At 40.5% G+C, this 10,468-nt stretch overlaps 2 non-coding genes across 2 annotated transcripts; both read left to right on the top strand.

Annotated features, from left to right (window-relative positions):
- The first annotated feature begins 2,980 nt into the window (after positions 1–2,980).
- On the top strand, positions 2,981–3,084 carry LOC112752956 (small nucleolar RNA R71). Its single transcript, XR_003177363.1, has one exon. It is a non-coding gene; the product is annotated as a small nucleolar RNA R71 (small nucleolar RNA).
- A 6,559-nt stretch (positions 3,085–9,643) lies between these two features.
- LOC112753800 (small nucleolar RNA R71) lies at positions 9,644–9,747 on the top strand. Its single transcript, XR_003178165.1, has one exon. It is a non-coding gene; the product is annotated as a small nucleolar RNA R71 (small nucleolar RNA).
- The last annotated feature ends 721 nt before the right edge of the window (positions 9,748–10,468 follow it).

Below are 10,468 nucleotides of genomic sequence, written 5' to 3'. Positions count from 1 at the left end.
TAGACACTAATGATCATGTAGTAAAGGCACAAATATAAATAACATATAAGGCTCAAAAACCGAAAAACAGAAAATAAATAGACAAGGAGATTAAGGAATGAGTCCACCTTAGTGAGGGTGGCGTCTTCCTCTTCTTGAAGAACCAATGGTGCTTTTGAGCTCCTCTATGTCTCTTCCTTGCCTTTGTTGCTCCTCCCTTATAGCTCTTTGATCTTTTCTAATTTCATGGAGGATGATGGAATGCTCTTGGTGCTCCACCTTAGTTGTCCCATGTTGGAGTTTAATTCTCCAAGGGAAGTGTTGATTTGCTCCCAATAGTTTTGTGGAGGAAAGTGCATCCCTTGAGGCATCTCAGGGATTTCATGGTGAGAAATTTCCTCATGCTCTTGTTTGCTCCATCCTTTTCTTAGTGATGAGATTTTGAGATGAATCTTTCCATCTCCCATGACTCAGAGGTGGAAGCTTTTGTCTTTCCTTTCCTCTTTCTAGAGGTTTCTCTGGCCTTAGGTGTCATAAATGGTTATGGAAAAACAAAAAGCAACGCTTTTACCACACCAAACTTAGAAGGTTTGCTCGTCCCCGAGCAAAAGAAGAAAGAAAGTAGTGGAAGAAGAAGAAAATGGAGGAGATGGAGGGAGAAGATGTATTCGCCAAGGAGGGTTTTAGGTGGTTATGATGTGTGAAAAGGAAGGAGTGATGGTTTGAATTTGAGTGGGTGGGTGTAGGTGGGTTGTATGATGGTTTTGGAGGAGTGATTGAGGTGATTGGTGAAGGATATTTGGGGAAGAGAGTCATGAAAAGGTGTGAAAAGGAGAGAAGAAGATGTGGGGATCCTGTGGGGTCAAGGACTTAACATCCCTACTCTAATTAGGCGTGTAAAACGCCCTTGCTGTGCAATCCTGGCGTTTAATGCCAGACTGCTGCCTGTTTTTGGCGTTAAACGCCCAAATGTAGCTTGTTTCTGGCGTTTAACGCCAGGTAGATGCTTGTTTTTGGGGTTAAACGCCAGCTTGGTGCTTGTTTCTGGCGTTAAACGCCAGACAGATGCTTGTTTCTGGCGTTTAAATGCCAGACTACTCTCCTCCAGGGTGTGCTATTTTTTTCTGCTATTTTTCATTTTGTTTTTGATTTTTCAGTAGTTTTTGTGACTCCACATGATCAACAACCTAATAAAACACGAAATAACAAAAAGAAAATTTAATAGATATGCTTAAATAACATTGGGTTGCCTCCCAACAAGCGCTTCTTTAATGTCAATAGCTTGACAGTGAGCTCTCATGGAACCTCACAGATAATTAGAGCAAGGTTGGAACCTCCCAACACCAAACTTAGAGTTTAAATGTGGGGGTTCAACACCAAACTTAGAGTTTGGTTGTGGCCTCCCAACACCAAACTTAGAGTTTGACTGTGGGGGCTTTGGTTGACTCTGCAGTAAGAGAAGCTTTTCATGCTTCCTCTCCATGGTTACAGAAGGAGATCCTTGAGTTTTAAACATAAGGTTGTCCTCATTCAGTTGAAGGATCAATTTTCCTCTGTCCACATCAATCACAACTCTTGCTGTGGCTAGGAAGGGTCTTCCAAGGATGATGGATTTATCCTCATCCTTCCCAGTGTCTAGGATTATGAAATCAGCAGGGATGTAAAGGCCTTCAACCTTTACTAACACGTCCTCTACTAGTCCATAAGCTTGTTTTCTTGAGTTGTCTGCCATCTCTAATGAGATTCTAGCAGCTTGCACCTCAAAGATCCCAAGTTTCTTCATTACAGAGAGTGGCATTAAGTTGATTCCTGACCCCAGGTGACACAGAGCCTTCTCAAAGGTCATGGTGCCTATGTTACAGGGAATTAGGAATTTACCAGGATCCTGTCTCTTTTGAGGTAATTTTTGCCTATCCAATGCATCCAGTTCATTGGTGAGCAAAGGAGGTTCATCTTCCCAAGTCTCATTACCAAATAATTTGGCATTCAGCTTCATGATTGCACCAAGGTACTTAGCAACTTGCTCTTCAGTAACATCTTCATTCTCTTCAGAAGAAGAATACTCATCAGAGCTCATGAAGGACAGAAGAAGGTTTAATGGAATCTCTATGGTCTCTAGGTGAGCCTCAGATTCCTTTGGTTCCTCGTTGAGGAACTCCTTATTGGTCACTGGACGTCCCAGGAGGTCTTCCTCACTGGGATTCACATCCTCTCCCTCCCTTGTAGGTTCGGCCATGATGGTTAAATCAATGGCCTTGCACTCTCTTTTTGGGTTCTCTTCTGTATTGCTTGGGAGAGTACTAGGAGGGGTTTCAGTGACTCTTTTACTCAGTTGGCCCACTTGTGCCTCCAAATTTCTAATGGAGGACCTTGTTTCATTCATGAAACTTAAAGTGGCCTTAGATAGATCAGAGACTATATTTGCTAAGCTAGATGGATTCTGCTCAGAATTCTCTGTCTGTTGCTGAGTGGATGATGGAAAAGGTTTACTATTGCTAAACCTGTTTCTTCCACCATTGTTAAAGCCTTGTTGAGGCTTTTGTTGATCCTTCCATGAGAAATTTGGATGATTTCTCCATGAGGGATTATAGGTGTTTCCATAGGGTTTACCCATGTAATTCACCTCTGCTTTTGCAGGGTTCTCAGGATCATAAGCTTCTTCTTCAGAAGATGCCTCTTTAGTACTATTGGATGATTCCTTCAATCCATTCAGACTCTGAGAGATCATATTGACTTGCTGAGTCAATATTTTATTCTGAGCCAATATGGCATTCAGAGTATCAATTTCAAGAACCACTTCCTCTGAGGTGTCCCATTATTCACAGGATTCCTTTCAGAAGTGTACATGAACTGGTTATTTGCAACCATGTCAATGAGTTCTTGAGCTTCTGCAGGCATTTTCTTTAGGTGAATGGATCCACCTGCAGAATGGTCCAATGACATCTTTGATAATTTAGACAGACCATCATAGAATATATCCAGGATGGTCCGTTCTGAAAGCATGTCAGAAGGACACTTTTTGGTGAGTTCTTTGTATCTCTCCCAAGCTTCATAAAGGGATTCACCTTCCTTTTGTCTGAAGGTTTGAACATCCACTCTGAGCTTACTAAGCTTTTGAGGAGGAAAGAACTTGGCTAAGAAAGCCGTGACCAGCTTATCCCAAGAGTTCAGGCTATCCTTAGGTGGTGAATCCAACCATATTCTAGCTCTGTCTCTTACAACAAATAGGAAAAGCATAAGCCTGTAGACCTCGGGGTCAACCCCATTGGTCTTAACAGTATCACAAATCTGCAAGAATTTAGTTAAGAACTGAAAAAGATCTTCTGATGGAAGTCCATGAAACTTGCAATTCTGTTGCATCAGAGAAACTAATTGAGGTTTCAGCTCAAAATTGTTTGCTCCAATGGCAGGGATTGAGATGCTTCTTCCATGTAAATTGGAATTTGGTGCAGTAAAGTCACCAAGCATCTTCCTTGCATTGTTGTTATTTTTGGCCATGTCTCCTTCTTTTTCGAAAATTTCTGTCAGATTTTCTCCAGAGAGTTGTGCCTTAGCTTCCCTTAGCTTCCTCTTCAGAGTCCTTTCAGGTTCAGGATCAGCTTCAACAACAATGTTCTTATCCTTGTTCCTAATCTGAGCAACAAGATGAATCGTCAGTTGTCCAAACTCGAACAATCCCCGCCAATGGCACCAAAAACTTGTGCACGAAATTATGATCATCAATGGCGCCAACAACTTGGTACGCACAATTGTAATCTCAAATCTTTATCACAACTTCGCACAACTAACCAGCAAGTACGCTGGGTTATCCAAGTAATAAACCTTACGTGAGTAAGGGTCGATCCCACGGAGATTGTCGGCCTGAAGCAAGCTATGGTCACCTTGTAAATCTCAGTCAGGCGGATTCAAATGGTTATGGTGAATTGATAATAAAAACATAAATAAAATATAAACTGGGATAGAGATACTTATGTAATTCATTGGTGAGAATTTTAGATAAGCGTATAGAGATGCTTTCGTTCCTCCTGAACCTCTGCTTTCCTGCTGTCTTCATCCAATCATTCCTACTCCCTTCCATGGCAAGCTTTATGTAGGGCATCACCGTTGTCAATGGCTACATCCCATCCTCTCTGTGAAAATGGTCCAACGCGCTGTCACTGCATGGCTAATCATCTGTCGGTTCTCGATCATACTGGAATAGGATTTACTATCCTTTTGCGTCTGTCACTACGCCCAGCACTCGCGAGTTTGAAGCTCATCACAGCCATCCCTTCCCAGATCCTACACGGAATACCACAGACAAGGTTTAGACTTTCCTGATCTCAGGAATGGCCATCCATGGGTTCTAACTTATACCACGAAGATTCTAATATCTCAGACTCGGTCCTCTGTATTAGATATCTAAGAGATACTCATTCTCGCTTGTTTGCATATAGAACGGAAGTGTTTGTCAGGCACGCGTTCATAAGTGAGAATGATGATGAGCGTCACATAATCATCACATTCATCATGTTCTTGGATGCGAATGGATATCTTAGAATAGGAATAAGCTTGAATTGAATAGAAAAATAGTAGTACTTTGCATTAATCTGTGAGGAACATCAGAGCTCCACACCTTAATCTATGGTGTGTAGAAACTCTACCGTTGAAAATACATAAGTGATAAGGTCCAGGCATGACCGAATGGCCAGCCCCCTAAACATGATCAAAGGATCAAAAGATAATCCAAAGATAGATCTGAAGATGTAAATACAATAGTAAAAAGTCCTATTTATACTAAACTAGTTACTAGGGTTTACAGAAATGAGTAAATGATGCAGAAATCCACTTCTGGGGTCCGCTTGGTGTGTGCTTGGGCTGAGCATTGAGCTTTACACATGTAGAGGCTTCTTTTGGAGTTGAACACCAGTTTGTAACCTGTTTCTGGTGTTTAACTCCACTTTGCAACCTGTTTCTGGCGTTTAACTCCAGAATGCAGCATGGAACTAGCGTTGAATGCCAGTTTGCGTCATCTAAACTCGGACAAAGTATGAAATATTATATATTGCTGGAAAACCCTGGATGTCTACTTTCCAACGCAATTGAGAGCGCTCCATTTGAAGTTCTGTAGCTCCAGAAAATCCACTTTGAGTGCAGGGAGGTCAGAATCCAACAGCATCTGCAGTCCTTCTTCAACCTCTGAATTTGTTTTTCGCTCAAGTCCCTCAATTTCAGCCAGAAAATACCTGAAATCACAGAAAAATACACAAACTCATAGTAAAGTCCAGAAATGTGAATTTTAATTAAAAACTAATAAAAATATACTAAAACTAACTAAATTATACTGAAAACTATGTAAAAACAATGCCAAAAAGCGTATAAATTATCCGCTCATCAATAGGCTTAGTTAGACAAATAGAAAATAGGGTTTGGAAGTTCAAAAGCATTAACAGTAAATTTAGAATATTAAAAATAAGCAGATAAATAAGTTGGGAATAAAATATTGAGAAAGCAGTTAAGGTTTCAGAGTTATCTATTTTTCCAGATTAATTTTTCTTACTAACTATTTTAATCATGTAGGATTTAATTTATGGCAAACTATATGTGACTAGACCCTAATTCCTTAGACCTTTCTAGTCTCCTCTAAAATTCAACAACAGCCAATTATACTGAAATTGTTGCTTGTCCCCAAGCAACTGAAAATCAAATAGGATAAAAAGAAGAGAATATACTATAAATTCCAAAATATCAAAGAACCTTAGCTCCAATCAGATGAGCGGAACTTGTAGCTTTTTGCCTCTTGAATAGTTTTGGCATCTCACTTTATCCATTGAAGTTCAGAATGATTGGCATCTATAGGAACTTAGAATTCAGATAGTGTTATTGATTCTCCTAGTTCAGTATGTTGATTCTTGAACACAGCTACTTTATGAGTCTTGGCCGTGGCCCCTAAGCACTTTGTTTACCAGTATTACCACCGGATACATAAATGCCACAAACACATAACTGGGTGAACCTTTTCAGATTATGACTCAGCTTTGCTAAAGTCCCCAATTAGAGGTGTCCAGGGTTCTTAAGCACACTCTGTTTTTGCTTTGGACCTTGACTTTAACCGCTTAGTCTCAAGTTTTCACTTGACACCTTCACGCCACAAGCACATGGTTAGGGACAGCTTGGTTTAGCCGCTTAGGCCAGGATTTTATTCCTTTAGGCCCTCCTATCCACTGATGCTCAAAGCCTTGGATCCTTTTTATTACCCTTGCCTTTTGGTTTTAAGGGCTATTGGCTTCTTGCTCTTGCCTTTTGGTTTAAAGAGCTTTTGGCTTTTTCTGCTTGCTTTTTCTTTTTCTTTTTTTTTTAGCTATTTTTTTCTTTTTTTTTTTCGTAAGCTTTTGTATTCACTGCTTTTTCTTGCTTCAAGAATCATTTTTATGATTTTTCAGATTATCAAATAACATTTCTCCTTTTCATCATTCTTTCAAGAGCCAACATATTTAACATTCATAAACATCAACTTCAAAAGACATATGCACTGTTCAAGCATTCATTCAGAAAACAAAAAGTATTGTCACCACATCAAAATAATTAAACTAGTTTCAAGGATGAATTCGAAACCATGTACTTCTTATTCTTTTGTAATTAAAACATTTTTCATTCAAGAGAGGTGATGGATTCATATTCATAACTTTAAGGCATAGAAACTTAGAAACTAATGATCATGTAGTAAAGGCACAAACATAAATAACATATAAGGCTCAAAAATTGAAAAACAGAAAATAAATAGACAAGGAGATTAAGGAATGAGTCCACCTTAGTGAGGGTGGCGTCTTCCTCTTCTTGAAGAACCAATGGTGCTTTTGAGCTCCTCTATGTCTCTTCCTTGCCTTTGTTGCTCCTCCTTTATAGCTCTTTGATCTTCTCTAATTTCATGGAGGATGATGGAATGCTCTTGGTGCTCCATCCTTAGTTGTCCCATGTTGGAGTTTAATTCTCCTAGGAAAGTGTTGATTTGCTCCCAATAGTTTTGTGGAGGAAAGTGCATCCCCTGAGGCTTCTCAGGGATTTCATGGTGAGGAATTTCCTCAAGCTCTTGTTTGCTCCATCCTTTTCTTAGTGATGAGATTTTGAGATGAATCTCTCCATCTCTCATGACTCAGAGGTGGAAGCTTTTGTCTTTCCTTTCCTCTTTCTAGAGGTTTCTCTGGCCTTAGGTGTCATAAATGGTTATGAAAAAACAAAAAGCAACGCTTTTACCACACCAAACTTAGAAGGTTTGCTCGTCCCCGAGCAAAAGAAGAAAGAAAGTAGTGGAAGAAGAAGAAAATAGAGGAGATGGAGGGAGAATGTGTATTCGCCAAGGAGGGTTTTAGGTGGTTATGATGTGTGAAAAGGAAGGAGTGATGGTTTGAATTTGAGTGGGTGGGTGTAGATGGGTTGTATGATGGTTTTGGAGGAGTGATTGAGGTGATTGGTGAAGGGTATTTGGGGAAGAGAGTCATGAAAAGGTGTGAAGAAGAGAGAAGAAGATGTGGGGATCCTGTGGGGTCAAGGACTTAACATCCCTGCTCCAATTAGGCGTGTAAAATGCCCTTGCTGTTCAATCCTGGCGTTTAACGCCAGACTGCTGCCTGTTTTTGGCGTTAAACACCCAAATGTAGCTTGTTTCTGGCGTTTAACGCCAGGTAGATGCTTGTTTCTGGCGTTAAACGCCAGCTTGGTGCTTGTTTCTGGTGTTAAATGACAGACAGATGCTTGTTTCTGGCGTTTAAACGCCAGACTGCTCTCCTCCAGGGTGTGCTATTTTTTTCTGCTGTTTTTCATTTTGTTTTTTATTTATTAGTAGTTTTTGTGACTCCACATGATCATCAACCTAATAAAACACAAAATAACAAAAAGAAAATAAAATAGATATGCTTAAATAACATTGGGTTGCCTCCCAACAAGCGCTTCTTTAATGTCAATAGCTTGACAGTGAGCTCTCATGGAGCCTCATAGATAATCAGAGCAAGGTTGGAACCTCCCAACACCAAACTTAGAGTTTGAATGTGGGGGTTCAACACCAAACTTAGAGTTTGGTTGTGGCCTCCCAACACCAAACTTAGAGTTTGACTGTAGCGGCTTTGGTTGACTCTGCAATGAGAGAAGCTTTTCATGCTTCCTTTCCATGGTTACAGAAGGAGATCCTTGAGTTTTAAACACAAGGTTTTCCTCATTCATTTGAAGGATCAATTCTCCTCTGTCCACATCAATCACAGCTCTTGCTGTGGCTAGGAAGGGTCTTCCAAGGATGATGGATTCATCCTCATCCTTCCCAGTGTCTAGGATTATGAAATCAGCAGGGATGTAAAGGCCTTCAACCTTTACTAACACGTCCTCTACTAGTCCATAAGCTTGTTTTCTTGAGTTGTCTGCCATCTCTAATGAGATTCTAGCAGCTTGCACCTCAAAGATCCCAAGTTTCTCTATTACAGAGAGTGGCATTAAGTTGATTCCTGACCCCAGGTCACACAGAGCCTTCTCAAAGGTCATGGTGCCTATGTTATAGGGAATTAGGAATTTACCAGGATCCTGTCTCTTTTGAGGTAATTTCTGCCTATCCAATGCATCCAGTTCATTGGTGAGCAAGGGAGGTTCATCTTCCCAAGTCTCATTACCAAATAATTTGGCATTCAGCTTCATGATTGCACCAAGGTACTTAGCAACTTGCTCTTCAGTAACATCTTCATTCTCTTCAGAAGAAGAATACTCATCAGAGCTCATGAAGGGCAGAAGAAGGTTTAATGGAATCTCTATAGTCTCTAGGTGAGCCTCAGATTCCTTTGGTTCCTCATTGAGGAACTCCTTATTGGTCACTGGACGTCCCAGGAGGTCTTCCTCACTGGGATTCACATCCTCTCCCTCCCTTGTAAGTTCGGCCATGATGGTTAAATCAATGGCCTTGCACTCTCTTTTTGGGTTCTCTTCTGTATTGCTTGGGAGAGTACTAGGAGGGGTTTCAGTGACTCGTTTACTCAGCTGGCCCACTTGTGCCTCCAAATTTCTAATGGAGGACCTTGTTTCATTCATGAAACTTAAAGTGGCCTTATATAGATCAGAGACTATATTTGCTAAGCTAGATGGATTCTGCTCAGAATTCTCTGTCTGTTGCTGAGTGGATGATGGAAAAGGTTTGCTATTGTTAAACCTGTTTCTTCCACCATTGTTAAAGCCTTGTTGAGATTTTTGTTGATCCTTCCATGAGAAATTTAGATGATTTCTCCATGAGGGATTATAGGTGTTTCCATAGGGTTCACCCATGTAATTCACCTCTGCTATTGCAGGGTTCTCAGGATCATAAGCTTCTTCTTCAAAAGATGCCTCTTTAGTACTGTTGGATGATTCCTTCAATCCATTCAGACTCTAAGAGATCATATTGACTTGCTGAGTCAATATTTTATTCTGAGCCAATATGGCATTCAGAGTATCAATTTCAAGAACTCCCTTCCTCTGAGGCATCCCATTATTCACAAGATTCCTTTCAGAAGTGTACATGAACTGGTTATTTGCAACCATATCAATGAGTTCTTGAGCTTCTGCAGGCATTTTCTTTAGGTGAATGGATCCACTTGTAGAATGGTCCAATGACATCTTTGATAATTCAGATAGACCATCATAGAATATATACAGGATGGTCCATTCTGAAAGCATGTCAGAAGGACACTTTTTGGTCAGTTCCTTGTATCTCTCCCATGCTTCATAGAGGGATTCACCTTCCTTTTGTCTGAAGGTTTGAACATCCACTCTGAGCTTACTAAGCTTTTGAGGAGGAAAGAACTTGGCTAAGAAAGCCGTGACCAGCTTATCCCAAGAGTTTATGCTATCCTTAGGTTGAGAGTCCAACCATATTCTAGCTCTATCTCTTACAGCAAATGGGAAAAGCATAAGCCTGTAGACCTCGGAGTCAACCCCATTGGTCTTAACAGTATCACAGATCTGCAAGAATTCAGTTAAGAACTGAAAAAGGATCTTCTGATGGAAGTCCATGAAACTTGCAATTCTGTTGCCTCAGAGGAACTAATTGAGGTTTCAGCTCAAAATTGTTTGCTCCAATGGCAGGGATTGATATGCTTCTTCCATGTAAATTGGAATTTGGTGCAGTAAAGTCACCAAGCATCTTCCTTGCATTGTTGTTATTTTCGGCCATGTCTCCTTCTTTTTCGAAAATTTCTGTCAGATTTTCTCCAGAGAGTTGTGCTTTAGCTTCCCTTAGCTTCCTCTTCAGAGTCCTTTCAGGTTCAGGATCAGCTTCAACAACAATGTTCTTATCCTTGTTCCTAATCTGAGCAACAAGATGAACCGTCAGTTGTCCAAACTCGAACAATCCCCGGCAACGGCGCCAAAAACTTGGTGCACGAAATTGTGATCATCAATGGCGCCAACAACTTGGTATGCACAATTGTAATCTCAACTCTTTATCACAACTTCGCACAACTAACCAGCAAGTGCACTTGGTCATCCAAGTAATAAACCT

The sequence above is a fragment of the Arachis hypogaea genome, chromosome 15 (assembly GCF_003086295.3).
Source record: "Arachis hypogaea cultivar Tifrunner chromosome 15, arahy.Tifrunner.gnm2.J5K5, whole genome shotgun sequence".
Lineage (NCBI taxonomy): Eukaryota > Viridiplantae > Streptophyta > Magnoliopsida > Fabales > Fabaceae > Arachis > Arachis hypogaea.
This window is presented reverse-complemented; position numbering and strand designations above follow the sequence as displayed.